Below are 25,439 nucleotides of genomic sequence, written 5' to 3' on the forward strand. Positions count from 1 at the left end.
GGTATTTATCCAAAGAACTTGAAAACACAAAGGCATAAAGATGATCTCACTCATAAGTAGAAGATAAAAACGACAAAAAAAAAAAACAAAACACATAGCATTGGAGATTGGACTGGTGGTTACCATTGGGGAAGGGGGGAGGGGGGAGGGCACAAGGGGTGATTAGGGTCACATGTGAGGGTATGCACTATAATTAGTGTTCGGGTGGTGAACATGATGTAATGTATCCAGAATTTGAAATATGATGTACATCCGAAAAAAAAAAATTAAAAAAAAAGGGGTGGACATAGAATTTGCCCCTGAAATTTGTTTCACCAGTGGAATTCAAAATAGAAAGCTATGATCATGTTTAGGTTTTGTAAATTCAAACAATCTCAAAATCATTAATACTGGTTAAGATGAATCATCAAGTTTATGTGTAAACAAGTACCTTCTGTTCCAATTTGTTGGCTAAGTTCACGTATTTCCTCCTCTCTATCCTTAGACGTATAATTATACAAGTTTCCTCCGCTATCTGAAAGTAGAGTGTTCCTATGAAATTTTTCTAAGCTGAAATGGTGCAAAGCAAAGAAGCAATTACCACTAATTTATATGAAAAAAATTCTTGAGCGTTCCCAGACCCAGAAAATAACCTACCAAATCACGGCACATAAAACCTGAAGTAACGCATAAACCCTAAAATCACGCTAACATGTAGTAAAAGCAGGAATGATATGATTAACACGCAGCCTATAGAAAGTGGAAACAACGGATGTGCAGTGCCGTTTCACACACCAGGATGGGGAAGACAGCGACCGCGCTGGAAGGTGGAGAGCTGGTGCTGGTGAGGATGGTGTGTGAGGCCGAGGCGTCGGCGGTTGGGGTGGCGGGAGGTACGGGAGACTGGGGTGGAGGCGAGCGAGGAAGAGGGTCATCTATTAACATCTCACTGTCGTCTGAATCCATCAGAGCAGGCAGGTCACTAACGTCTACACCTTCTACGTCTGCCTGCCTCAGTGTCCAGGGTGGAGGTTTGCTGTCTGCTGTGGCTGAAGTGGAAGGCTGGAAACACGACAGTATGCTTGACTGCTTAGCGTCTTTAACAGCTGCTGCAAAACAAACGCTGAACGCTCGTTTTCGCTTTTTTCATAAAAGCGAAAATCCTCTTTGATTTCTTTCGGTTAGCAAAAACAGGTACTGATGTAGGTCTTTTGTAAAAGTGAGGTGGCGTAAAGCAAACTTTCAGATAGCAGGGGAACTTTACCTATTTTTCATATAGAAAAACACCTTAAGTGCTCAGAAAAATGAGCAATTATGGACTCTAAGGAGGCCCACTATCTGCCATCTGCAAGCTGGAGACCCAGAAAAGTCACTATTGTAATTCCAGTTTGAGTCCAAAGGCCTGAGAACCAGGGATGCTGATGTTGTAAATACTAGGCAAAGGGCAGAAGACTGACGACCCAGCTCAACAGGCAGGCAGGAAGCACAAAAAGGGTGCATCTGTTTTTTATAAGGTAAGAGCTATTATGGAAGAGAGCACAGGGAAGTATTTCCTTAGGGTGGTAGAATTAGAAAAGAGAAGGGGAACTTGTAAAAAGAATCTAATACCTTAGTGATTCAAACCACTGGAGATAAAAATATATATGTCACTTAGTGAGGAGGAAAAAGAATGAGTAGGTTGCTGGTAATCAAGGATGGTTTGGGCATCAGGAAGGAGGAATTGGCTATAGGGATAACTCCTCGGTAGTGGCTCAGAGACCAGCAATCCAGTAGCACAGGCCTGCGCAATGCATGGGTGGGTGGATCTGAGTCTGCAGAGACAGAAGAGACAGACTGAATGTGGTGTGAACAGCTTGTATGTCCTTTGGTAGCTAATGGGCAGCAAGTGAAGCTGTTTGAGCAGGGGATTATGTGACTCCAGCTGTATTTGGAAGAACATTTGCCAGCCCTAGGTTCAGGGTAGATTGCATAGGGCAGAGCCTAGAAGCTGGGAGAGCCCTTAAGAAGCTATTTGCAATAGTTTAGGCAAGAGATAATGACCTATACTAGAGGAGGTGGCAGTGATTTAGAAAGAGAAAAATGAGAATGATATGTTGGAGGGAGTTGTTGTCTTATTGATGTAGATAGTGAGGGAGGGGAAGTAGGAGCAGTCAGTGGTGATTGAGAGAATCATGATATCCTTGGCAGAAAGAGAGGAATCAGAAGCGGGTTTGGAAAATAAAGATGACAAGTGTGATTTATGGCAGAGTGAGGCACTAGTCAGCAACTGAAAATTGCCACTCAGATTGTGTCTAGGCTTATGGTTTTGTGAGACTTCTGCATAGAGTAGATAGGAGTTTGTAAGGATCGGATACAATTAACCAAGAGAGACTGTGGAGAGAGAAAAAAAGGGACAGGAGATAGGACTTTGGTGTTTACATTTTGAGTCAGAAGAGTTGTAGGAGCCATTGAAAAGGGGTACCCAGAGCAGCTGGAGGAAAACTCGAACAACTTGGGTGATGGAGTCCAACTCATGTTTTGCTAAAATCTCTGTGTGCTTTTATTCTCCTTATCTAAGTGAGTTTTTAGGGGATTGAGGCAACCACCATCGGTGGATGCTAAAACCATTAAAAAGTGAAAGAAACTTCATAATGGGAGGACCATGCTGACCGCACTTACACTCCCGCGTTAATCCCAGCATCACTAAAAGTGCTCTGATTGACATGTTGTTTTTCAGGATGTGATAGAGCAGGAAGGATACGGTACAGCCCATGAAGTAGTCTAGTCGAAGGGCCAAAATAATTTGAACCAGAATCAATGGAGCCTTCAGAGCTACCATTTTCCAGGAATTCCAGTGGGTACAGGAAGAAGGTAAACAATGGCACAGAGAAGTAGTCAGTCAGAGGTAGAATATGAGATGGTCTACAGGCCAAATAACCTAGTTTTACCAACGTATAAATGGCAGAAAAAAGGAAGGAGGGGCTGTTATAGGATGAAAGAGACTTAAAATTCATAAGAATCCCTTACCCATCCTCCTCCCAAAAAAGAAAAGATATGAGTGAGTGTAAGTTGGCTCAGACAGCATCACTGATCAATGTTTTCCTGACCCCCTAAGCAACTCCATCTCTAAGCCACTAGGCTGTGGTAATTTTGCTTCTTAAATGTCTCTCAATCTGTCCTTACTGCTCCAATGCCACTGCCACCTTCCTGGTCCAAGTTGTCATCATCTCCTGCCTGGACTAGTACAACCATGTTACACAGATTTCCTTCCCTCTGCTTGTTTCCATCTATGTTCCTCATAGTGTAGCCTGAGTGAGTTTTAAATGCAAATCTGGTCATGTGACTTTCCTGCTTAAATCTCCTCTGTAGAGAAAGATTGGAACGCATCACATGACCTAGCAGGCTTTCCATGATTTAGCCCCTACCCATCTCCCACGGGCTCGCCATCTTCCTGTTATCGCTGGCACTTCTGTTTCTTGACTGGGCTGTTAGATGGTTACCCTTCAGAACATTTTTTTGTGTTGTTTCAATCTGGGGATCCTTTTCCAAACATGAGTTAACCCTGCTTCAGGAAAATTCTCCCTTGAGATTCCCCATTCTAGGTCATGGCCTCCTTATGCTAGGCTCATTGTGTTTTTTTTTAATATTTATCACAATTTATCATTATACATATTTATGTAGGCCTATTTATATTGGTCTGCCTCAGGAGGCTGTAAGCTCCCTGAGAGCAGGGGCTGTGTCAGTTGTGGCAGATGTTGTAGCCCCAGTGTGTGGCATAATGCCTGCCATCTTCAAGTGCATAAGAAATATTTGCTGAATGAACAACTGGTCATTAGTGAATCTTATGGACACTATGGCGCTGTGAGTACAGATTCACCAACTGTCTTCTCTTCTCCTTGGTTTTGTGTCTCTTCTCCCATTACTCCTAACCCTTTTTGTTAGTTTCGTTTGTGCTCACAGAGAGCTCTCAAAATTTCAGTTCTTGGGGTACCTTTTATGTGGCATTGAGATGATTTCATGCATAGAGTCAGATTTTATTTCCAGTCATGCTCCATGAGTTATTCAATTGCCCTTGTGCACTCTGAGTGAAGATGTCCTAATTCTTTTGCTTTTTCATGTTTTTAAGTCTGTGTTTCTAAAGTCTCCAGATTATGCCCAGTTCTGCCCAAGTGTTTTCTTCCTTTCTCTCACAGATTCTGGGATAATATAGTCAGCGAGGCTCAGGTGTTCTGTGGTTTCTACACATCTAATTCCTTTTCTTTGCTATTCTCGTCTTTTCCGTCCCCTCCCCTTTTCTTCCTCCTTCCTTCCTTCCTTTCTTCCTTGCTCCCTCCCTTCCTCCCTTCCTCCCTTCCTTCCTTCCTCCCTTCCTCCCTTCCTTCCTTCCTCTTCCTTCCTTCCTTCCTTCCTTCCTTCCTTCCTTCCTTCCTTCCTTCCTCCCCTCCTTCCTTCCTCTCTCTCTCTCTCTTTCTTTCTCTCATTCATCAGGGTTAAGTCTAGAAAAGCTCCTCTATTAGTGCTTCCTCTGACTTGGTTAAAAATTCTGCAAGGTAGGCAAAGTGTGGAAAAATGGGCATTCTTTCAGGATACACGGACCTAAATATCCATCCATATGATTTGGAGTAATTTACTCAATTCCTCTGATTTTCTGGTTCCTTAATTATGACCTATCAGGTACAATTTATTTTGAATATTTAACAAAATAACATGTAGGATATCACATCAGATATTCAATAATTAGTTATTTTAAAAAATATTACTCTTTCCCATTTGATGATATTCAAAAACATCTGATCAGTTCTAAATGATTTAAATAAGGTAAGACCCCTTTGAAAGATAAATGTTTATATTTTGCCCAGAAGGCACAGGTAGGTGGTTAGTTTTCATGTAAGGTGGCTCTTTAGACTTAAGGTCCTTTGTCCTTTTCCCTCAAGCTTGTCTTCTGCAGTCCGATAACATTTCCACTCTTCCTCCTGAGTACAAAGGGCTTTGCTTATTGAGAATTTCCATGCTTGAATTTCCAGGCTCAAAGAATCAATTGACTAAATTTTCAATCAACGTGTTAATAGGAGAGGGATGACAGGGCTGCGTCATTTGTCAAGTGCAATAGTTCCCAATTCTGGCTGCCTAGTAAGTCCCCTGGGGAGATTTTAACAAGCAACCACGACCATTTAGCACCCCCAGAGATTTTATTTTAGTTGATCTGGGGTAGGGCCTGGGCATGGTTCGTTTTTTTTTTTTAGCTGAGGAAGATTTGCCATGAGCTAAAATCTATTGCCAATCTTCCTCTTTTTGTATGTGAGCTGCCAGGACAGTAAGGGTACCGACAGACGAGTGGTGTAGGTCCGACCCAAGAACTGAACCCAGGCCACTGAAGTGGAGCAGGCTGAACCTAACCATAAGGCAACAAGGACTGGACAGGGCTTTGTTTTTTTAGAGTTCTTCAGATGATTTTAATGGGCAGCTAGAATAGGAAATCACCTTAGTAACTAATGGTGGGCTTTGAGAGGTAATCATTGGGCCAGGGAGGGATATGAGAGGAGGCAAGCAGGGCTTTTAAAAAGCTCTCATACTAAACCAATGTTGGCAAGGGAAATAAGGAGTTGTGCTTAAAATGGGCTGGTTAGTTTTATTTCTAAAGTATTTTGGCTTTGTTGAGATACTTATAAACTCTGTCTAAGGCTTCTAAACTCACAGATAATTTTAAAAACTTTGAGAAACTAACCCAGGGGATTAAACATAATTTTCCTTTTTTGCCCCAAGGCAAACAACACATTGAAATTTTGGGGGAGTGCTTCAAGTTGTAGAGGAACAAGAAGTCACTTCCATCTGTGAACATTCCACAGAAACTGACCCCCGACTCACTGTGTTCCCTGAGGATACAACAAGCATGCTTCCCGTCCCCTCGCTACCGTGATGCTTGCTCACATACTGGAGGAATCTGGAGAAGCTGCTGGAAAACTCAACAACTTTTATGTGCACAATAATACTTGAGCCCTTGATTTTTCTGAAAAAGAAAAATAAAAGTGAGATTTGATTGTGTTTAACATCTTTCATTCCATGTCCCTGAAGACATATCTTTAGTGAATTTCTGTAAAGAAATAAATACTTTTACAAAACTAACTAATGTCAAGTAGAGGGACAATGAAGAGAGATGAAATAGAGTAGGACACTATTACTAAAAGTGAGGGTAAAAAAATAGAGTGTGAGAAGATGAGTGAAGTAGCGGACCCATTTGAGAGAGCTCCGATACGGACGGCTCTTTGACAAGCGGTGGAAAGATTATTCAGAGGGAGGCATGGCAGGCGATGCATGTTGAAGAAGCAAAATGGCTTGAGAAAGAAAGAAGCACGTTTGGGGCAGAAGGTTTAGAGAGCAGGGGAAATTTATGAAGTATATTAAAATTAGGAAGTGCCATTTGAAGCTTCTGCCTGAAATGAGTGGATTAACGAATGTGATCCATTATCCCACCTGGAGACAGCCTATAAAATTCCTTAGCCAGGGAAAATATAGTTTTAATCAGTCACACAAAACAACTTTCCTCATGTACCCGGTAATAAAGAGCTTTATCAAGGTGACAGATGGGAAGAGTACAGTGTGTGTAACACTTTAGAATATTGGAAAACTTTTACGTGTCATTTACTAACTTGACTTCTTTTGTTATAGGTTCCCGTCTGAAATGGAAATGTTTATGCTAAATTTCTAGATGAGAAAGATGCTACCTTCTCCCAAGGGAGGGTTTTAGGATGTGATGGACATAGCCTCGCCGTAGCACTGTGTCTTAACTTTGCTAAGGTATGTCCAGGAAGTTTTTCACGCTAAGTAAATTCCAGTGTTCTTGAGTTCTCCATCGCTTATATTTGATGTCAAGGGTGAGCACTGTGGTCTCCTGCTCCCTAAGGTGGAAAGGGGAAGCAGAAGAGGAAATTGAGAACAGAGTTTCTGCAAAGGAATATCAAGTAAAACCAGTACTGTCTTGTAACATTTCCTAGTTTCCTACTTACCCTTTCCTTCTATGATACAAATATTAAAGGTAAAACCAGATGAATAGAATGCTTGCTTTATCTGAAAAACAAAATTTCTATATTGTTAGCCATCTTTGAGGAAGATGTATATTTGCAGCAATAAGTACCAGCAAATAAGGTTTACCTAAGGGAGGAATTTGAATGTCAGGATTAAAGTTTTTACTTAAATGTTGTTACCAAAGTATAATGATGACTAATATATGGTTTCTGATACCTCGAATAATTTGAAATCTAGTGGGTTGCTTAAGGACATAAATGTAAGGAGCAGTATCTAGATCTCAAATCAGAAGTTTTGGGCTTAAATTCGAGTTGAACCACGCACTAGCTCTAAACTCAGAGAGCTGACCGAATCGTCCATCTGCCTCGGCTTTTTCAGGTGTCTGATGAGGAGCAGACTTCCTGCTTTGTGCAGAGGCCTAAGAGAGTGATGGGAGTTCATGGGATGGAGTGTGGGGCATCTCGGCTGTTGGGGGGAACAGTGGGAACAAATGATTGAAACTCAGAAATGTAGGGGCTTTGAGGGTTATTTGGGGTGATGATAATTTATATTTAATGAAATATTAGGTAAAAGTGGTTAAAGATTTGGGGGGAAATAGATAAGGTGCTAAGATTCTGATTTTGATGAATAATAAGGTACCATATTGCTTTTATAACTTGCTTCTGTAACTTTTATATCTATATTCCTTCCACTTTCACTATATGTTTTGGCATGTAAAATTCTGTCTTTCAACTGCGTGTCATTCAAGATAAGGCCATTAATTTATCTGAGCATAGATGTTCCCGTGATACTATGAAAAATAAGTATACCTTATCAGTGTACACTGTCACACCTAAGGCAACCAATTGTCCTAGTTTGCTTGGGTCTTAAGGGGTTTTCTGGGACATAGGATTTTCAGGGCTAAACCTGGGACAGTAAGTTGCAGCAAACTGGGATGGTTGCTCACCTTAACAGTCACCTATAACTTGTGTCCAAAAGTTCTATATTGGGACCAGTAGGAGACCTGCTGTTGGAAACCTGGCTTTGATTATGTACGGTGGAGTTTAATTTTGGAAGGCTGTGAGTTTCAAGTAAAGGGAATTTTATTTCATTCTGTAGGAACCATGGTACCATTAAATGTTTTTGAACTTGGAAGTGATATCATTACGGCTATGCACCAAAGCGATGATTTGGCAGTGGTGTATGTGATGGAATTGTAGTAAGAAAGAGAGGGCTCTTAGCACTTAGAGTCTCCTGGAGAAGCCCAGATGAGATCATTATTGTACTGTTGAGAGATTCTGAGACAGGTAGACTGGTCTTTTTGGAGATGCCAAGAAAATGACTTGAATACGCTGTTATCCAATTGTCAAATTCGAGTATTCAGTATGAGTTACACAGTTAAGAAATAAGATGACTAATCTGGGTAGAGCATTTTGGGAAAGAAAATAGAGGAAGAGATAAATTTGACATTTATGCTGAAAATGGAAGTCAATCTTGCTGCTTACTATCTCTGCTACAAAATGATTATTACTTTGCAAACATCCTGGTCATGAGTCAAAATAATTTTCCAATTTCTTAGGTTGATTTTCCTTAGAAGCAGACCTTGAGACAAGGATGTGAATACAAGTACTTTACTAGGGATGTGATTCCAGGAGAGGAAGAAGCCCAGAAGGGTTATTAAATAGGTGATTGCTGTGGGCATGTGAGCTCTGAACCCTGAACATCATTATAGCATGTGCCTTAGAATTATCCCACATGAATGGCAGGGAAGTTGATGTATTTATCCTCCAATTCTCATCCATTATAAGCAGATAGATTTTCCTAGAAGCATTAACTCCGCATAGTGCCCATGATGCTTCACCATTTCAGAGCAGATGGTCCACAAGTCCTGCTGCCGCCACTTACATCTCTTTGGCTGAGGTCTTCCTCTGTCCATGTGGCTTGCTGGAAGTCTCAGGGAATTAGAGACTTTTCTCCTCCTAGAAACAGCCCAGCTCTTTACCCCTCTGTGGGATAGCTCCAAGGCATATATTCTACCCCATTTCCCAGAGCTCTCCAGCAGGATTAAGTTCAAGCTACTGGAAGTGGTAATTTCCTTGATAACGCACCTTCACGGACTCCCTTCCATCCTGTCTCACTCCCCCGTTCTCCTACCCATTCTCCTACCTGTGCTTGGTAGGATCACCTCCAATATTCACTGCTTGCCTTGGAAGATTTGCTCCAAGATCTATTCCTGGGGAATCTCAGGCTAAGAGATACAACATTACTTTCAATTTTTTAATTTAAATGAAATACTAGTTTCTGAAACTGGTTATAGGAAGGTGACATTTCATTCATTCATAAAGACCATTTTTAAATTGTTAAGGAGCGAAGCAACAATCATTTCCTAGGGATTGTTTCAAGTATAGGCTGACTGGGAAAGCTGGAATGTACTGGACAACTTCACACAGCGTTGCTAAGCCCAGCCTCTGCCATTTCATTTTAATGATGACCAGGTCCCAGTTGGGGAAGTGGAAGAAGGAAATACATGCATTTGAATGTAAAAATGATTTCACAGTTTATAACAGGTAATTAATAGCAAGGAATCCCAATTCATTCTTATTTTATACAAAAAAATGTGGGTCTTAAAAGCTAAAGATGAGGAATTCGTGCTTTAAAGAGAAATAGGGGACTCTACGGGTTGTGTAATTTCCTTGTCACTCACCTGCTTAACGACTATAGTTATGATTTCAAAAAGGAAATACATATCCAGTTATTTTACTGAATGTTAAAGAGCACAGTAGACTATACACACACGAGCTTGTTTTTGGTGGAAAAATGTTAACGTGCAATGGAAAACAACAGATTATAGTCACTAGGCCCTCACTCTGTGTTTTAATATTAATATGTTGCCATGTTTTTAGGACACATTGTTTCAGAAAATTAGTCTCAGGTTTCCATATTTTATGAGAAGAAGATTTCATTAGCTGTGAAATGTCTATTTTTGTTACTGCTAAGGGGAGCTCGAGAACTTCAAATCATAATTGAAATATTCCATTGATGTGGTTGCTTAGCAACGAACTTTTATATAAGCAGACTAATCATTTTGCTTAAAATTTTGTTACTTTAAACTTTGAAACTTGGTTTCAGCAGATCACCATGCTCTGAAATGTGTTTTTTCCCCCATAAGTTTAAATGCATATTTGTACCCGAGATGTATGTTTCATAGGTCACGGCCAAAATTTGATTTCCTTTGACTATCTCCATGGACCAAGTTGACCCAGGATCACTGGAATTAATGAAAATTTTGTGAATAACAAGACGTATTTTTTCTTTAACTCCAAAAACAATTTGAATAATGCTGGTTTTTTTTAAGAGCAGCAAGTAAGTTTGTTGTCAATTTGAATGACAGACTGAATCTCACTTGTGTGTCTGCTTCCAACCTCCTCCTCACTGTCTGAGACACTCCACTCCCCATCACTGTCTCTGTCAGGATAAAATGACCCTCAAATACCCAAGGTACTAACCATCGTTTCCTTAGTAAATTGTTAACAGTATAATAGCAAACCTTTCCATTCCTTTTCTTATCAGTGTGTAGCTATTTTCTAGGTAACTGTGCAAGGAGCTGCAGGTTTAGTGGACAGTGTATGAGCTCTGGAGTCACATGGACTTTGGTTAAAGTCCTTGCTGCACTGTTTATTTTTTGGGTGACCTTAACTAAATTAGTTTATGTCTCTGAGCCTTAGCTTCCTCATTTACACAAAGGCATAGAAATACATCTTATAGAGCTATTGTGAGAGTTAGAGATGATATACAAGGAGTACCACCTCTAGATACAGGTGCTCAAGAAAAGACAGGAGTGAAAACATGGCGAAAAGTGTTTCTGAGATCATCAAGTTCAAGGTCAGGATAGGCTGTTGTGCAATGGACCAAACAAGACCTATAGATAAATCCACGTTGTTATGCCTGCATGTGCTGGCCAATGCATCTTACCCCAACAAATACATCCTGAGTAGTTACACTCTTGGTCATCATGGTGTGTCTGGGAAGATGCAAATTAGTGTAAGACAATGTTCTCTGCTCTAAAGTCAGTGTCTAGTTTTGAAGTAAGGAGAGAGATTAAATAAGAAAATTAGCCAAAAATATGGTGTTGCATATAATATGAAAAAAGGAGAGATGATGAGCATTCCTAGAAATATTCACTCTCCTTGATCAGCATAATTTTTAATTTATTTAATTTATAGCCACTTGGATGCATGTAGTTGTACCCCTTAGGAAGTTTTTATTTACACCAGGTTATCACCAATTGTACACATGTCACTCAATCTATGCTATTCACCTGTCTCTTACAATGCTCCATTCAGTTCCATGGAAGGAAAATAGCATGATCACTGTGTAATCCCATTGCCAGCTCTCTGCAAACATGCCCACTGTTTACTTCTGTTGTGGAAAAAGCTTGGTAGCAGACAACCTTGGTTTTATTCTCCTTCTATCACTATCTATGTGAGCTCAGGCAAGCCAGTAATAACCCTCTTGGGCCTGATTTCCTTTTTAACCAAATGGGAATGAAGATACCCACAGTGATGAGGAGGAAAGTAAATGACATAATGTAACAAAAATGCTTAGCACAAGGCTAGGTACAGAGGTGGTGATCAATTACATCCTCCATCATATATTCATCATATAACAGAAATATGAGAACTTAATATATGCCGGGCACCATTTTGGCTGCAGAAATGATAAGGAGAGTATATATTCTGTCCTTGACAAGACTATACTTTAATAAGCGAACAACAGCATGTAAAACGATAAATCATTATAAAAATAAGCCCTATTTTCTTTGCAGAATCCCATGGGGAGAACAAGAAGAGAGCCACATACACCATGGTACAGTTCAGAAGGGGCTCAAGAAGGAGAGGACATTGGGACTAGATGTTAGAGGAGAAACAGGAGCTTGCTATGTAAATAAAAGGATAAATGGGAAGGATTTGAATGATTCAGGTCACAAAAGAGAAATACTAGTATTTCATACTCCATATTTCAATTTTTGAATGAAAACCTGTGCATTATATTTTCAATAGATTGTCCTTGTGAAAGGACAAATGAGAGATTTAGTGTCAGCTTTTTAGCCCTAAAATCGCACTCTTTTAGGCCTGGAACTCTCTTCTAAGCATTGCTGGGAATGAGGCATTTGAGGATGTTGTGTCAGGAGCGCCACATTTATCATCTCCAGGAAATTACAATGTCAGAGCCATAGACTTAATGCAGCCAGTGTCTCCACAAGGCAGGAAATAACCAGCAAACCTGTGAATTAGGTACTTGTTTTTCATCTTTCAATAATAATTTTTTTCAAGTCAGAAATTCTGCCTCATTTAAAGCCATTAATTCCATAAGCAAATTAAACTGGATTTAATTTTCTCTAAATAGATATGAATTTCAGACAGCTCTATCTTTAGAGAGGCTCACACTCCACCCATGATTTTATGTGCTGACACAGGCTTAACAATTTTATTCAAGTTAACAGAAGGTTATTATCTACGATTATCTGTGGCTCTCTCTCTGACTCATGAATTTGTAAGGCATTGTTTTCTAATATTTACAAGTGATTGCTGATCTTGGTGCTTCTCCTGTATATGGAGTGGCTGATCAGAGCAAATTATGACAGTTTAATCCTTGCTTTTGCATTTAAGATATTAATTATCTTCTTGGTTAAATGTATCTCAATTCCTGGGCCAGAACTAATCTATTACTTTTAGCGCTCATGTATTTACATCAAAATACTATCCACATGACGGTTTTCATGGAAAAGCTTTGGTTTAAGGTATAGTTGTTATGGAATGGAAATGTTAAAGATGACTTTAAGTCTCATGCATGGGTGGCCTTTGTGTCAAAGATGTTGCTGTTATGAGTTGGTTTGTTGCAGAGCTGGAATCAGAAGGGAGTAGCACATTTCACTTTGTTTGGAGGCCTGCCCTGCCCTTGAGACGATGGCTATGTAGGACAGCTCATTGATTCTCCACTTGCCAGCAGTCCCAAGACAATGTTTCAGGAAGAGGATTCGTAGATGGAAATCATCAACACATATTAGACCATGGAGTTCTATGGTGCAGAACTTCCCACAATGACCCTCTTTGCAGGAGTCCCACAGTTGGTATCCCACTAGATCACTTTGGCACTGTGCTCCAAAATGTGTCACACTCCCAGAAATCCTCTGATTTAGGACTCTTTCCTAGCTCTTTGCGAGTTGGTCCTTTGTTGTCATTTTTTAGCTGGTTCTATTCCTATGTCATCTGGAGAACTTAAATTTCTGCCTAGAATAATCCTTAGTGTTTGCAGAGGAAAACTTCTTTTGGGGTTTTATCACTGCCTACTCTTCTTAACCTCTTCTCTATTCCAAGAAAGTGGGGGAAATAATTCCTATTCTTCTCTAGCCATTCCTCTTTCTTAATCTCAAATCATGGTCACCCTCACTTACCTCTGTCTACACCCCCACCCTGAATGAAATCTCTAATTTCCGTAGCTATTCCTGGAAAGGTATATCCTGTTATAAGACCTATAACAAGATAAATAAAGGTGATAACTAATGTCAGGATGGTGAATTATAAGTAATTTCCTCAAAATTCTTTACCATTATTATTACTTTTATTAAAAGAAACAAAAAAAAAAAAAAAAAAGGAAAGAAAAACAAACCACCAGACTTGTATCCCTTATAATATGATAGAGTGGTTAAAGGCTGGGGATTTGAAGTCTGGCTCAAGATGGAAGCCTGAATCTGCCTACTTATTAGTCCTGTGACTTTGGGAATGTTATTTACCTCTATGGTCCTCAATTTTATCATTTTCACAAGATAGATGAGATGATAAATAAGATTAACACACTGACTGGCACAAATTAACTCTCCAAAAAATTGTAGGTTTTTTTAAGATATTTTTGTCATTATAGTCCATAATCTCTTATTTGCAATTTTAAGATCCCAAAAGCTCTGAACACCAAAATATTTTTCATAAGTTTGGTGCTAAAATTTATTTGGAAAAAAATATTGACCTGAACAGATTTGAGGATACTTATACTATTCATTATTATTCATATTCATTTATTTCATATTCATTTATTTTTCTGTGGAAATATTGCTAATGTTGATTTTGGGGCACTGTAATAATGTACAGATTACCTTTCTAAAATCAAAGAAGTTCTGAATTCTGAAATACATATGATCTCAAGAATTTCTTAAGAAAGTCTAAAACATGGCATCACCATTTTTTATTTTTTTAATTTCACTCAGAAGTTGCTTGTTATTCATAAGTGTCCCCAGGATGTCACGAAAATCACGGCTGTGGTTTGCCAAAGGTCAGTGCTTATACAGGGCATTGCCTGTGTTGGCACATTCTCCTTTTCCAGACATCCTGAGAGCATTTGAAATAAGGATGAGGTCTCTCCTGCACTTTTGCTGGCATTCTGTCATAAGGTTTTCATGCAGATCATTTAATAAAACAAAATAGAATTGTCATCAGTATGAAAAATGAATTGCTTGATGCTGCAAAAATTCTAATTTTGAATGTCCTTTGCCTCTCCTATTGTACTTGAAAAAGCAGGGCATTTTCTGGTTTCCCTTGAACACTGGTCTCTTTTGGGAAGTCTTATGCAGCAGGATCCCTGGACATAGGATTCAAGAGCTTTCAGGAGTCACAGGCAGCTGAGTAAACTTTAATTGCCCTCAATGCCATGAAAACCACAATTCCTTTCTTTCTCTGGTTGCTGCTTTTTTTTTTTCTTTTCTCCCTCACCACCTTCTCTGAGTCTTTCCCCTTCATATGTTTTGTGTATGGTCAAAAGGTTATTGTCTCCATTCATGTGACCCTAACAGGAAGGTGCATTAGTTTAGTATTGCTGCATAACAGATTACTCCAAAATTTTGTAGCTTAAAACATAAGTGTTGTTGGATGGTTCTAACTCAGGATTTCTCATGAGGTTGCAGTTGAGATGTCAAGTGGGTCTGCAGTCATCTGAAGGGTTGACTGAAGCTGGAGCATCTGCCTCCACGATCACTCACGTGGCTATTGGTTAGAGGTCTCAGTTCCTCTCTACATAGGCCTCTCTGTAAGTGCTCATTTAGGCTTCCTTACAGCATGGCAGCTGGGTAGAAAGGGCAAGCATTCTGAGAGTCAAGAGCCATATTTTCTTTTATAAGCTGTCATCAAAAGCTACACAGCACCATGTCCATCATATTCTTTTGGTCAAGTCAGCCAGGGGATGGGAAATAGACTCTACCTCTTAATGGGGAATGGCAACATTGTGGAAGAGAATGTAGAAATACGGAAATATTGCTGTGGCAAAATCTGTAGAAAATACTATCTGCTATTACTGTAGATTTTCTAAATCATAGAGTACTTAAACCAGACAAAAATCTATGGAGATCCATTTTAGCCACCATCTTTCTTGAATTTACTCCCATTTTGTTAGGCTGGCTAACAACATGCTGATGTAAAATCATGAAATGTATCTTCCTACGTGGTTTTCTTACTTACAACTTCCCTAACCTTCTAGGGAGATAATTAGAAGTTAGAGGTTGAGATCACCATTCTTTATTACTCAGCTGGAAAGGCCTGAAATTTACCTTAAAAAGTGACGTTTTGCTGGGCTAAGTGCTAACTGGAAATGACTGATGTGAAACCACACCATATTCTTTTTTTCAAAACTCTAATTTTGAAATATAAGTGAAATAGAGGCCCATTACAGAAATAATGTTAACGCGCTGGGAAATGCCAGGGGAATAATATAAGACCCACATCATAGAACTATGCTATGCATATCTATGTATGTAGGATATGGTTTGACCTAGAGAATGACTTAAATCTATCACAAGCGTGATTCTTAAAAAAAAATTTATTGGGATAAATAGTCCCTCTCTAATCTTACTCTTTTCCTCTCAAATTAGAACGAAGTGTCTTTTAACCAATCCTGGAGGTTATTGGGGTTCTGTGTGTTACCTTTGCCTGATAAAGTGGAAAATTCTGTATGAAAGAAGTCTTATTGTTTACGTAGATGACAAGACAAGTGAAGTACTAGGAAGAACCCATGTCTCCACTGTGTCAATCAGCCTGCCTGGTTAGGATGTCTGTATTACTGGTGATTAATCCTGTCCTTGATTGGCGAAAGCTGCACTAACATTCCTTTATATGTCCTTGGGTACCCATCAAACATTTCATTCAAAGCTCTCATTAACTTACTCTGTGCATATGTAATTTGTCTTTATGTAAAGCATCTCAGAACAAGGTACATAGCCAACAGAGTAACTGCTTGGGTTTTAAGCTGTACGGGAAAATGTGTAAAAATATATGTTAAACTATGGAAGAAAAGCAAATGAGAGGATGAAAGGGAAAATCCTTTTGTACAGGAATATTAGAACTGTAGCCATTTAGAAACTTGCCAATTGTTTACTAAGGAATGTCTAAAAATGTGATAAAGAATTATCCTCCTGACAGGTTCATTACTTAGGGATTGAGAACAGTTGGACATCAGCTTCTGTGGCTTTTGTGTAATTGCTCTGGCTGGATATTGGAACGTTTGCCTGCTGCTGCTTGTTCTGTAAAGTCAGCCTTCCTATTGCTGTCTTTCAAGGCCCCTAATGACATACACCCACTCTCAACCATGTGATGCTTGGTCTCCACACACTTCCCATTATGTATAATCCTTTAGCCCTTTTCAGGATGGGTTTTTTGTTTTCTGTTTCACAGGCTATGCTGCATCCTTTAGCTCATGCTGTTCTCTCTCTGCCAGGAGCAATGCAACATTTGTTGAGTATATACTATGTACCATGACTGACAGGGATGAAGGGCAGTCTCTGCTCTCAGGAAACTCAATGGCTGGAATAATAAGCTTTCACTTTTGAAGATGCAAGTATCTCAGCATGGGTTATATAAAAGTGAGTTTTAAAATATTAGTACACCTTGTTTTAATCAGACTGCTTACCATATAATAATGATAAAAATAACCACGTCTTATAATTCTATGCTACTTAAAAAATTTTAGAAGACATTCCTATTATCTCATTTGGTTCTGTGACAGCTGTTATGTCTATATTTTCCTTTCTATATTGTGAATTAATAAATTAAAACTCATAAAATATATCACAAAATTGTAAGCCAGGAAGTATTTTCTAGAGCTGGCACTAGAGCCCATATGCCCTGGTGCTTAGCTGTCTTCTCTTTCCACTAAACCACACCTTTCGCTTAATGGTAACCAAGATCAGTGTGCTAAATTAGCTGGAATTGGTACTGGATGAAGGAGAAAATAATTTTGGATCTTGGCACCATATTAGAGATACAGCAGTTCTGGGTACAGGGCTCTGTGTTGTTCATGACAGTGTGAGGATAATGGTATCTGGTGATCCAGGGATAAGGTAGCAGAATCAACCTTATCTATTAAAAGTGCTGCATAGGGTCAGGCCTGTGCTTCAAAGACAGGAATGGAAGCTTTCCCTTTTTTACCTCCTTTTATTTTTTAATTTAACTATAATGTTTCCTGCTGCTAGATCCTCAAACTCACCTTGCTAACAAAAGCCATAAAAACTTTCACTGTTAGCTTCTTGGGGTTAGAAGTGTTCAGTGCTGCATGGTCAGTTACAGACAGACAGATGAATGGACTGCATTGATCTGTTGCTGTGTACCAGTCATTGTGGCGCAGATATGAATGTTGCTTTAAAATAATAGCATGAGGTTGCTTTATTTAGTTCTTTATTTAAAGATATTGGATCCATTCACCAAACAAACTGCCCTTTCTGGAGTCTCTTAAAATTGATTTCCTAGAGGGTTCTAATCTCTGTACTGTTACCCTGGGTGTGCTGATCTGGAGTGTAGACAATACTGTCTACTCAGGGAGAACTATACTCAGGGATTCCTATAACCCCCTATAATCCTCAACCACCCTCCTTTTTGTTTTCTTGGCTGTTACTTTCTGACCATGCAAGTATAAAGGCAGTGATTAGATTAAAGGAAGGAAATGTTGATTAATCACCACAGTTAAAATTCATGACTTCTACCTGAATACCAGCCACATCAAATTCCAGTGATTTAAAAGGAGAAAGCTCTGTCATTGTCAATCATCAAATGTCAAATGTCTAAAATTACTTGAAGTTATGAGTTTTCGAGTTTAATGGGAGTCTTTCACCTTCCCTTTAACCTCTATTTTGGGAAATAGCAAAAGAAGAAATTTCAAAATGAGGCCTATATTTACATGGTGGCTGTGCCATTTTCCAGTTTTTTCACTTTGGACAAATTATTTAAACTCTGTGAACTTCAGTTTTCTCATCTGAGCAGATAATACCCACTGCAAAAGGGATAAAGAATTTAACACGCCGAAAATAGTGCCCACCACATAGCACACATGAAAATGTCCATTTTTTTCTATTCCTCGGCAGCAAACTTGTTCTGCTATTATTTAGATTACATTTTACAGTAAAAAATATCCACAAGTTGTATTTTAAAAATATAATGGCTGTTGATTTTATATCATTAACATATTTCACATGAATCTATTTTTTCAATTCCCTTAATATTTCCCAATTTTAGACTGTGCCTGTCTTTTGAGTCAAAGGAAAATAGCAAACTGAACACCAAAGGAAATTAAAGGCAAGTGGATAAATTGTTTTCATTGCAAAAATATAATCTAAGATAAATGCAAAAGCTTTCTTTCTGTAAGATCCCTTTGTCTTATAACAATTATTCATAAAGCCCTTTGCAGTACTGGCAGAGTAATGAGTCCATTTCTGTGGAAATATACTCATTTCTATTCAGCTTGCTGGCTCCCAGGGGAGTTATGAATTGCTTTCCTAGTTTGAATATGTAGTTCATGAATCTCAAGGAAAAAAAATGTATAAGGAGTCAATAACTAACAGTTTACCTTTAGATACCTAGATAACTGTTAGAACAATTTGAAAAAAAACCTAAAGAAATGAAACAGAAAGAAATGAAAATTCAAATACTTGTTATTTGCAGATATTATTGAAATTCCTACTAAGAGATGTGTTCTCTTTACGCATCTTTCCCAGGATGAAGATAAACGTGCAGCTAGGGAGGTTGCAGTGGGAATCTGGACAACCAGACTGTGAAGCTGTGACTGAAGATTCAGATGGATAGCCCTTGTCTTCTCACGTTTTTATGGGAAGTGAATGGCAAGAGTAATTCGGAGGGACCAAAAGGGAAACACCACCAGTTCTGGAGGCTGATGTGCAGCCCCGGTGTGTATAAACGGCTGGCTCATAGACAGATTGCCCTTTGTGAAGTCTTGTATCTGAATCCTGTAGGAGCGCGTTTTCTCTCCAGCCTCCCACATCCCCGTCGCTCCCTGTCATCTCTCACATTGCTGCTGCTTTCGTTTATATTATTTGGCTCAAGCATGGGATATCTGAATTGAAATGCCATCTTTTCCTCTTCTCTTCTGTCGCAGTGGAGCAAGTGTCTCTCTTCCTGTTGATGGTCAGCCTCTGCCCCTGTCTTCTGGATCCCATCTCCTCTCCTCCACTCAAGTACTTTGGTCCTGCAATTACCCCCTCTTTTTCCTCCTTCACCGATCTCTCATCCTCTACTAGATTTTTCCATTCAGCACAAAAGCATGTTCTGCTTCCTGTCACCTCCATAAAAACAGAATGCCCAATTTTCCCTTGACGTCACATCTTACTTCTGTCTCTATTTTATTTGGGTGCTTAAGGGTCCCCTGCCGGATGCTGGGCAGCCTTTGCCAGGAAATTTTATACATGTCGGCATGAATAACATACGGGTACCAATAAGATACAAAATAAAGTTGATTATTCACACAATAAATAGCAAAAGGATTTTCCAAGAAGAAGGGCTCAGGTTTGGTCCGGAGGGAAGCAAGAGCAAAACAGAGTGGGTGGCTTTGGCTTTTATTGATTTGGTAGGGGTGCTGGGGGATCCTGAGTGCTGGATGGGGGTTATGTGGTTTGAACTTCCCCATCAGCACCAAGGGAAAGAGCATGTGGGCTTTCTTGTCCACTTCCCCAGATGTGGGACAAGAGGGGCAGGGGAGGGTTGGGGCTTAAAAACTGTCAGGGGTCAAAACATCAAAAATGGAATCTTTCATTGTTATACTCTCTTTCACTCTTTGCCTTCAATCTACACCTTCTCCAAAAGGTCGCCATTTCTTCACCACCACTTACTTTTTTTTTTTAGGAAGATTAGCCCTGAGCTAACATCCACCACCAATCATCCTCTTTTTACTGAGGAAGATTGGCCCTGAGCTAACACCTGTGCCTATCTTCCTCTATTTTTTTATGTGGGATGCCTGCCACAGCATGGCTTGATAAGAGGTATGTAGGTCCGCACCCGGGATCTGGGCCCATGAACCCCGGGCCACTGAAGCAGAGCACGCGAGTTTAACCACTATGCCATGAAGGCCGGCCTCTACCACTTAGTTTTTTAGCCCCTTTGTAATCTGCCTTTAATTTCCATTACTTCACCAAAAGGGTTCTTGTCAAAGTCACGTATGACCTCTACATCACCGAATCCAAAAAACAGTTTTCTATGCTCACCTTCCAAGATCACCCAATAGTCTTTGACCCACCCAGCTGCTTCACTCTCCTTCACAGAGTCTCCTTTCTCTGTTCCTTGGACACCACACTCTCCAGCTTTCCTCCTATCTCCCTGGCGGCTCTCCCCAGTCATCTTCATGTGATATCTCTCCTCTCTGACCTGAAAATATTGGGGTCATTTGGGACTATGTCTTCCTTTCTCATTTACGTTAACCCTAATGTCATAGCAGATATCAAGTCTTCCTGTGGCTTTAAATAGCTATATGATGATTCAAGTTTATTTTTCCATATAGATATTTCATATGATTTCCAGGCTTAAAATCCAGGCTTTTGAAAGTTCTATTTGGACTTCTCACAGACATCTGAAAGTTAGAACTCCCCAAGGAAAGTTTGATTTCCTTTCCAAAACGTGTTCTTCCTTTAATCTTCTATATTTTATCAAATGATATCAGCAAGCTTCCATGACTAAAGCCAGAAACCTAGAACCATTATTTATTTCTTCCATTCCCTCACCTCCCACAAGTACTCCATCAACACATCTCATTGATCTACCCTCAAAATACTGCTCAACCTGCTCATTCTGTCTGTCTTTACTCTTAGCAGAGGAAGCCATTACTTGCTCTAAGTCATCCTCACCTCTTCCCAGGTCTGCTATGGTAGCCTCCCAACTCATCTCCACATTTTCACTCCATCTCCTCCAATCTAGCTTTTCAGAATAGTAAGACTGATATTTAAGAAATAAATGAGGGGGCTGGCTCCGTGGTGTAGTGATTGAGTTCAGCATGCTCCACTTCAGCAGCCCAGGTTTGTGGGTTCGAATCCCAGGCATGGACTTACACCACTTGTCAGCATGCCATGGTGGAAACCCACATACAAAATAGAGGAAGATTGGCACAGTTGTTAGCTCAGGCTAATCTTCCTCAAGCAAAAAAAAGAGGAAGATTGGCAAGAGATGTCAGTTCAGGGCGAAGCTTCCTCAGCAAAAACAAAACAACAAAAAAGAAAAAATCAGATCATACCACTCCTCTGCTTAAAACCCTCCAATGGCTTACCGATGCACTGAAAGTAAATTCTAGACTCCTTATCATGCCACACACAGTGCCTTCTGTATAACCGACATGACTAGGTGATTATTCTGCAGCATACACTATTCTAAGTGCTTTCCAGGTACTCATTTAATCTTCACACAAACCCTATGATCTAAATATTATTATTATCTCCATTTTTGCACCTAAGAAATGAATCATGGAGCTATTAAATAAACTGCCTAAGGGGGCACAACTAGAAAATGATGGAGCCACGATTCAAATCCAGGCCACCTGGTTCCAGAGTTCACCCTCTAACCACCACATATTACTGCTTCTCATCAGCAAAGGCACAGACAAAGAGGTAAGAAAGATTAGTAGTGAGGCATGAAATGAGTGGTCATTCCACCATTCCTAAATTCACCCGGAGAAGCGAAGTCCCTGCATCACAGGTCGGGATTAAGAAGGTTTGGCAACTCTCTGCGGCGCAGTTTTCCTGCCAGCTGTGGGTCTGGATTTAGCCTGAATGGTCTTTTCTTTCAACCCAAGCACACCATCAGCCTGGCAACCTGTGGAATCCAGCCTGAGAGTTTTGTGCTGCTTGCAGATGGCATGGTGAGGACAGCAATGCCAAAATGAGACAGAGTGCCTTGCAGTGTGCTACCTAATTGCCATGGGCACTTGGCAGAACTGAATCCACCTTCCTTGTCAAGATATAAAGTGCTACCATTGCCCCCAGCACCAATTTTTTGGCACACTTGCAATTCCAAAGGCCATTCTGATGGGTTTTAAAATGGTAGGTCATCAGAGTCAGGAAAACATTGATACTGAGTCCTGCTCTGTGCAGGACAAATTTTGGGATTAGACTGAATGAGGCCCAGTTCCTGTCATTAAGGCAAGAGGTAGAGATAGAGACTGTCACTAAATATAACAAAAGTCAGTATGTAAGAATGTTGTTAATAATGTGCAAAATGCTATGAAAGTACAGAGGAGGGAGGAATTAATTCTCCCAGAGGTTCCATGGAGTAGGTGATGGGCATTTATGAATTCAACAAATATGTATTGAATGCCTGGTGTTTTGGGCTATTGACTAGGTCCATCCTCTATTTCATGGAATTTATTAATTTGAGTCAGATAAGAAAGAAGAGGTAATCTTTTGGCTATTCTCAGTTAATATTTATTTCCCAAGACTGGGAAAATTTTGTCCAGTGTGGTAATTCTACTTTTGTATAACACCCCGCTGTCTTGATGGGGAAGGGCAGAAATAAGAAAGGAGGAACCCAGTTGCTTCTGCTCTGTTTTGGAGAGAGATGTTTATGAACAAACTGTTCTCAGTCATCAGGTACTGAGACTGTCAATATACTTGTAATATTCTGGAAATTCATGCTGGAACATGACATTGTCATTGCTACAGGAAAATAGTCCTGTACACAGGCTTGAAAACATTTTGAACATAGCCTCTTTGGATGAGTTCTATTTTAGATTTTTCTTTGAAATGACTAGCTTGCTTTTCCTCCAAACCCCTTCTAGTACATTCCATAATTACATAGTACCTTGTGTAGTTGAGATGAGAAATATTTGCTGTGCTATGCTTTTGAACTAGACCTAGTAGTTATTCTGGGAAGAAGTCAGGAGACGAAAAAGGAAATAACTGCAAAGACAGTAGGATTAATGAACAAAGCCAGCTGAAGCTGGTGTGTGACACACTTAGAACACCGTTCAAATCATGTTCCCGATCTTCAATAAATCCCTGGTTTTGTTGGAGGCTGCTGGTTTAGTTGTGGGGAAGACAAGATGCAGGGAGAAAGTTTGTGGAAAAGAGTCTTATAAATGCTATTTTTGGAGGTAATCCCATGGCCAGCACTGCTGCTTCAGTCCATCATTTCCAGGGCTCCTTGTTCAGATATGAGAATCCCAGATCAACGATGTTGATTCAGTTTGCCTGGCTGGCATGAACTCCTCTTCCTCCCTCATTGACCTGGAAAGTATGTGCTTGGGCACATGGTTTGGTATAGTTCAGAAACTTTTCAGAAACCTAAACTCCCTGGATTATGCACTTGCCCTGTCTATGTAAATGCATTTTATACCTTCTCCCAAACATCTGCGGGATGGTCAGGAATAAAAACACAACCAGTAAAATATGATCTCGAACGCTATGAATTGGCTCAGAACATGTTGGATTTAAAAAAATCTAACTTTCAATCCTATTAGTGCTTTCACTAGCAATGTGAACTTGGAAAAGTTATTTAATGTTTCTAAGCCTCAGTTTCTTTATGTACACATTAAGATAAATAAGACCTTACAGTGCTGAGATGACACAACAACATAATCTATGTAGAAGAGTGTTTGGCACATGGTCCGGAGTTTGTTCAGCAGAAGGTGAAATGTAATGACAACTAGTCCCAGAGTCAGAATCAATCCTAATCATTTCTACTGATGGTGCTAATTAGTCTGGCTGAGTGGGGATAGGAACACCATGTCATGCCACTCGGATCCCCCTTAAGAGATTAGCCCTCATTCCTAAGTAGTTGGAAGTGTTGGCTGCTGAGAGCTCAAGACTATATCCTTCTCTGAGAATTCCCCTCTGACGAAGGAGGCTGCCCTACCTGGGTTAAGGCCCCACCCCAGGGGCAGCCCACATTCAGTGATTGGTCACTGTCGGACAGCACATGGTCACTGTTGGACGGTACAAAGGCCCAGACTCCTTGTCTCAATAAGAACACCTCTGGAGGACTTCCAAGCATTAGAGATTTTTGAGCGATTGGCTGAGGCCACTGTTGCGACTGCATCTCAGTTTGTCCACTCCCTCTGTTCAATGCTGCTCCCCTTGCTCCCTCACAGTTGTTCCTGAGAATACATCTCGTTAAAGCTCTTGCATATACGTCTCTTTCATCGGGATCCCAAGGGAGACAGGAGGCATCTCCATTTTCCCACACCACTCTGTGGCATCGTTCTTGAAGGAAGTGGCACAAGGTTCCATTGGTGGAGCTTCTCAGTGATTCCTGGAGGGCCTCTGGTGTTAACAACAGCCCACAGACTAAAGAACTGTTTTACTGGTGGCATCAGAATGGTTCTTTCTTCTTTTCTCTGAAAATTCCAGGCTTTCCCAAGCTTTTCTGTACTTTCCACCCACACAGTTTGGTTTGCCCCAGACTAATTCAGTGCTTTTCTTCCTCTAACCAGGTGAGCAGGGCTAGGAGTCGAAGAGAAGGCGGCTGCTCCCGTCAATTCCACGTGTTATTTCTTCCCATTGTTCTTTAAGAGGAACTGACAGACACTTTACTAAGACCGCATAAAGAGGACTGAGTGAGGAAATAGAAAGTGAGTCCCCAGAAGACTGCCTGTCTGTTGGGCTGTGATTTTGAAGTGGCTTGAGTGTTACCTGGCAAGAGCACAATAGGCTTTCGAAAAAAACAAAGAAGCAAGCTCCCATTTGTGAAAGCTATGACTAGCTTGAAGCAATGCCAGAATGCCAAAGGTTGGCTAACTTTAGGCTATACCCAGGGCCCCTGGCTTCAGAAGATTTCTCTGTTAGGTGAACCGTTTTAAATAAATCACGTAAATAAATCCGTGTTCGATGTCCACTCACCACATGCAGGACACTTTTTGTTTTTGTCATTCTGAGGTTTGCAAAGGATGATTCCTGCCTTTGAGAGGGCTAGGGTTTGGCTGGAGTCCTAAGAGATATTGCATGAAAAACTTCAACCACATGACTTCAAATGTTTGAAGACAATTCTAAAATCATGATGACTTTCAAATTATAGGCCCGGCAGGATACCATCACCATGTTATAACTGCCTTCTTACACAACCTTTATAAGGTGAACAGATTTCTTAGTATTTTAACTGGCTCAGCTGAATATTCTCACCCACAAAAGTAGACAGCTGGGTTGGGTTTTTGTTTGTTTGTTTTTTGGATATTCTTGAATA

General features: G+C 40.2%; 1 long non-coding RNA gene across 1 annotated transcript in view; it reads left to right on the forward strand.

The window, feature by feature from the left end:
• LOC123279835 (uncharacterized) overlaps positions 1–25,439 on the forward strand; it is a 346,739-nt gene that overhangs the window by 310,166 nt on the left and 11,134 nt on the right. The window contains exons 6-11 of the long non-coding RNA XR_006518141.2: positions 5,722–5,984; positions 6,625–6,753; positions 16,717–16,861; positions 18,507–18,566; positions 18,986–19,174; positions 24,694–24,831. This is a non-coding gene — a long non-coding RNA (uncharacterized lncRNA). The remainder of the gene's footprint in view (positions 1–5,721; positions 5,985–6,624; positions 6,754–16,716; positions 16,862–18,506; positions 18,567–18,985; positions 19,175–24,693; positions 24,832–25,439) is intronic.

This window comes from Equus asinus, chromosome 2 (genome assembly GCF_041296235.1).
Source record: "Equus asinus isolate D_3611 breed Donkey chromosome 2, EquAss-T2T_v2, whole genome shotgun sequence".
Classification (NCBI taxonomy): domain Eukaryota; kingdom Metazoa; phylum Chordata; class Mammalia; order Perissodactyla; family Equidae; genus Equus; species Equus asinus.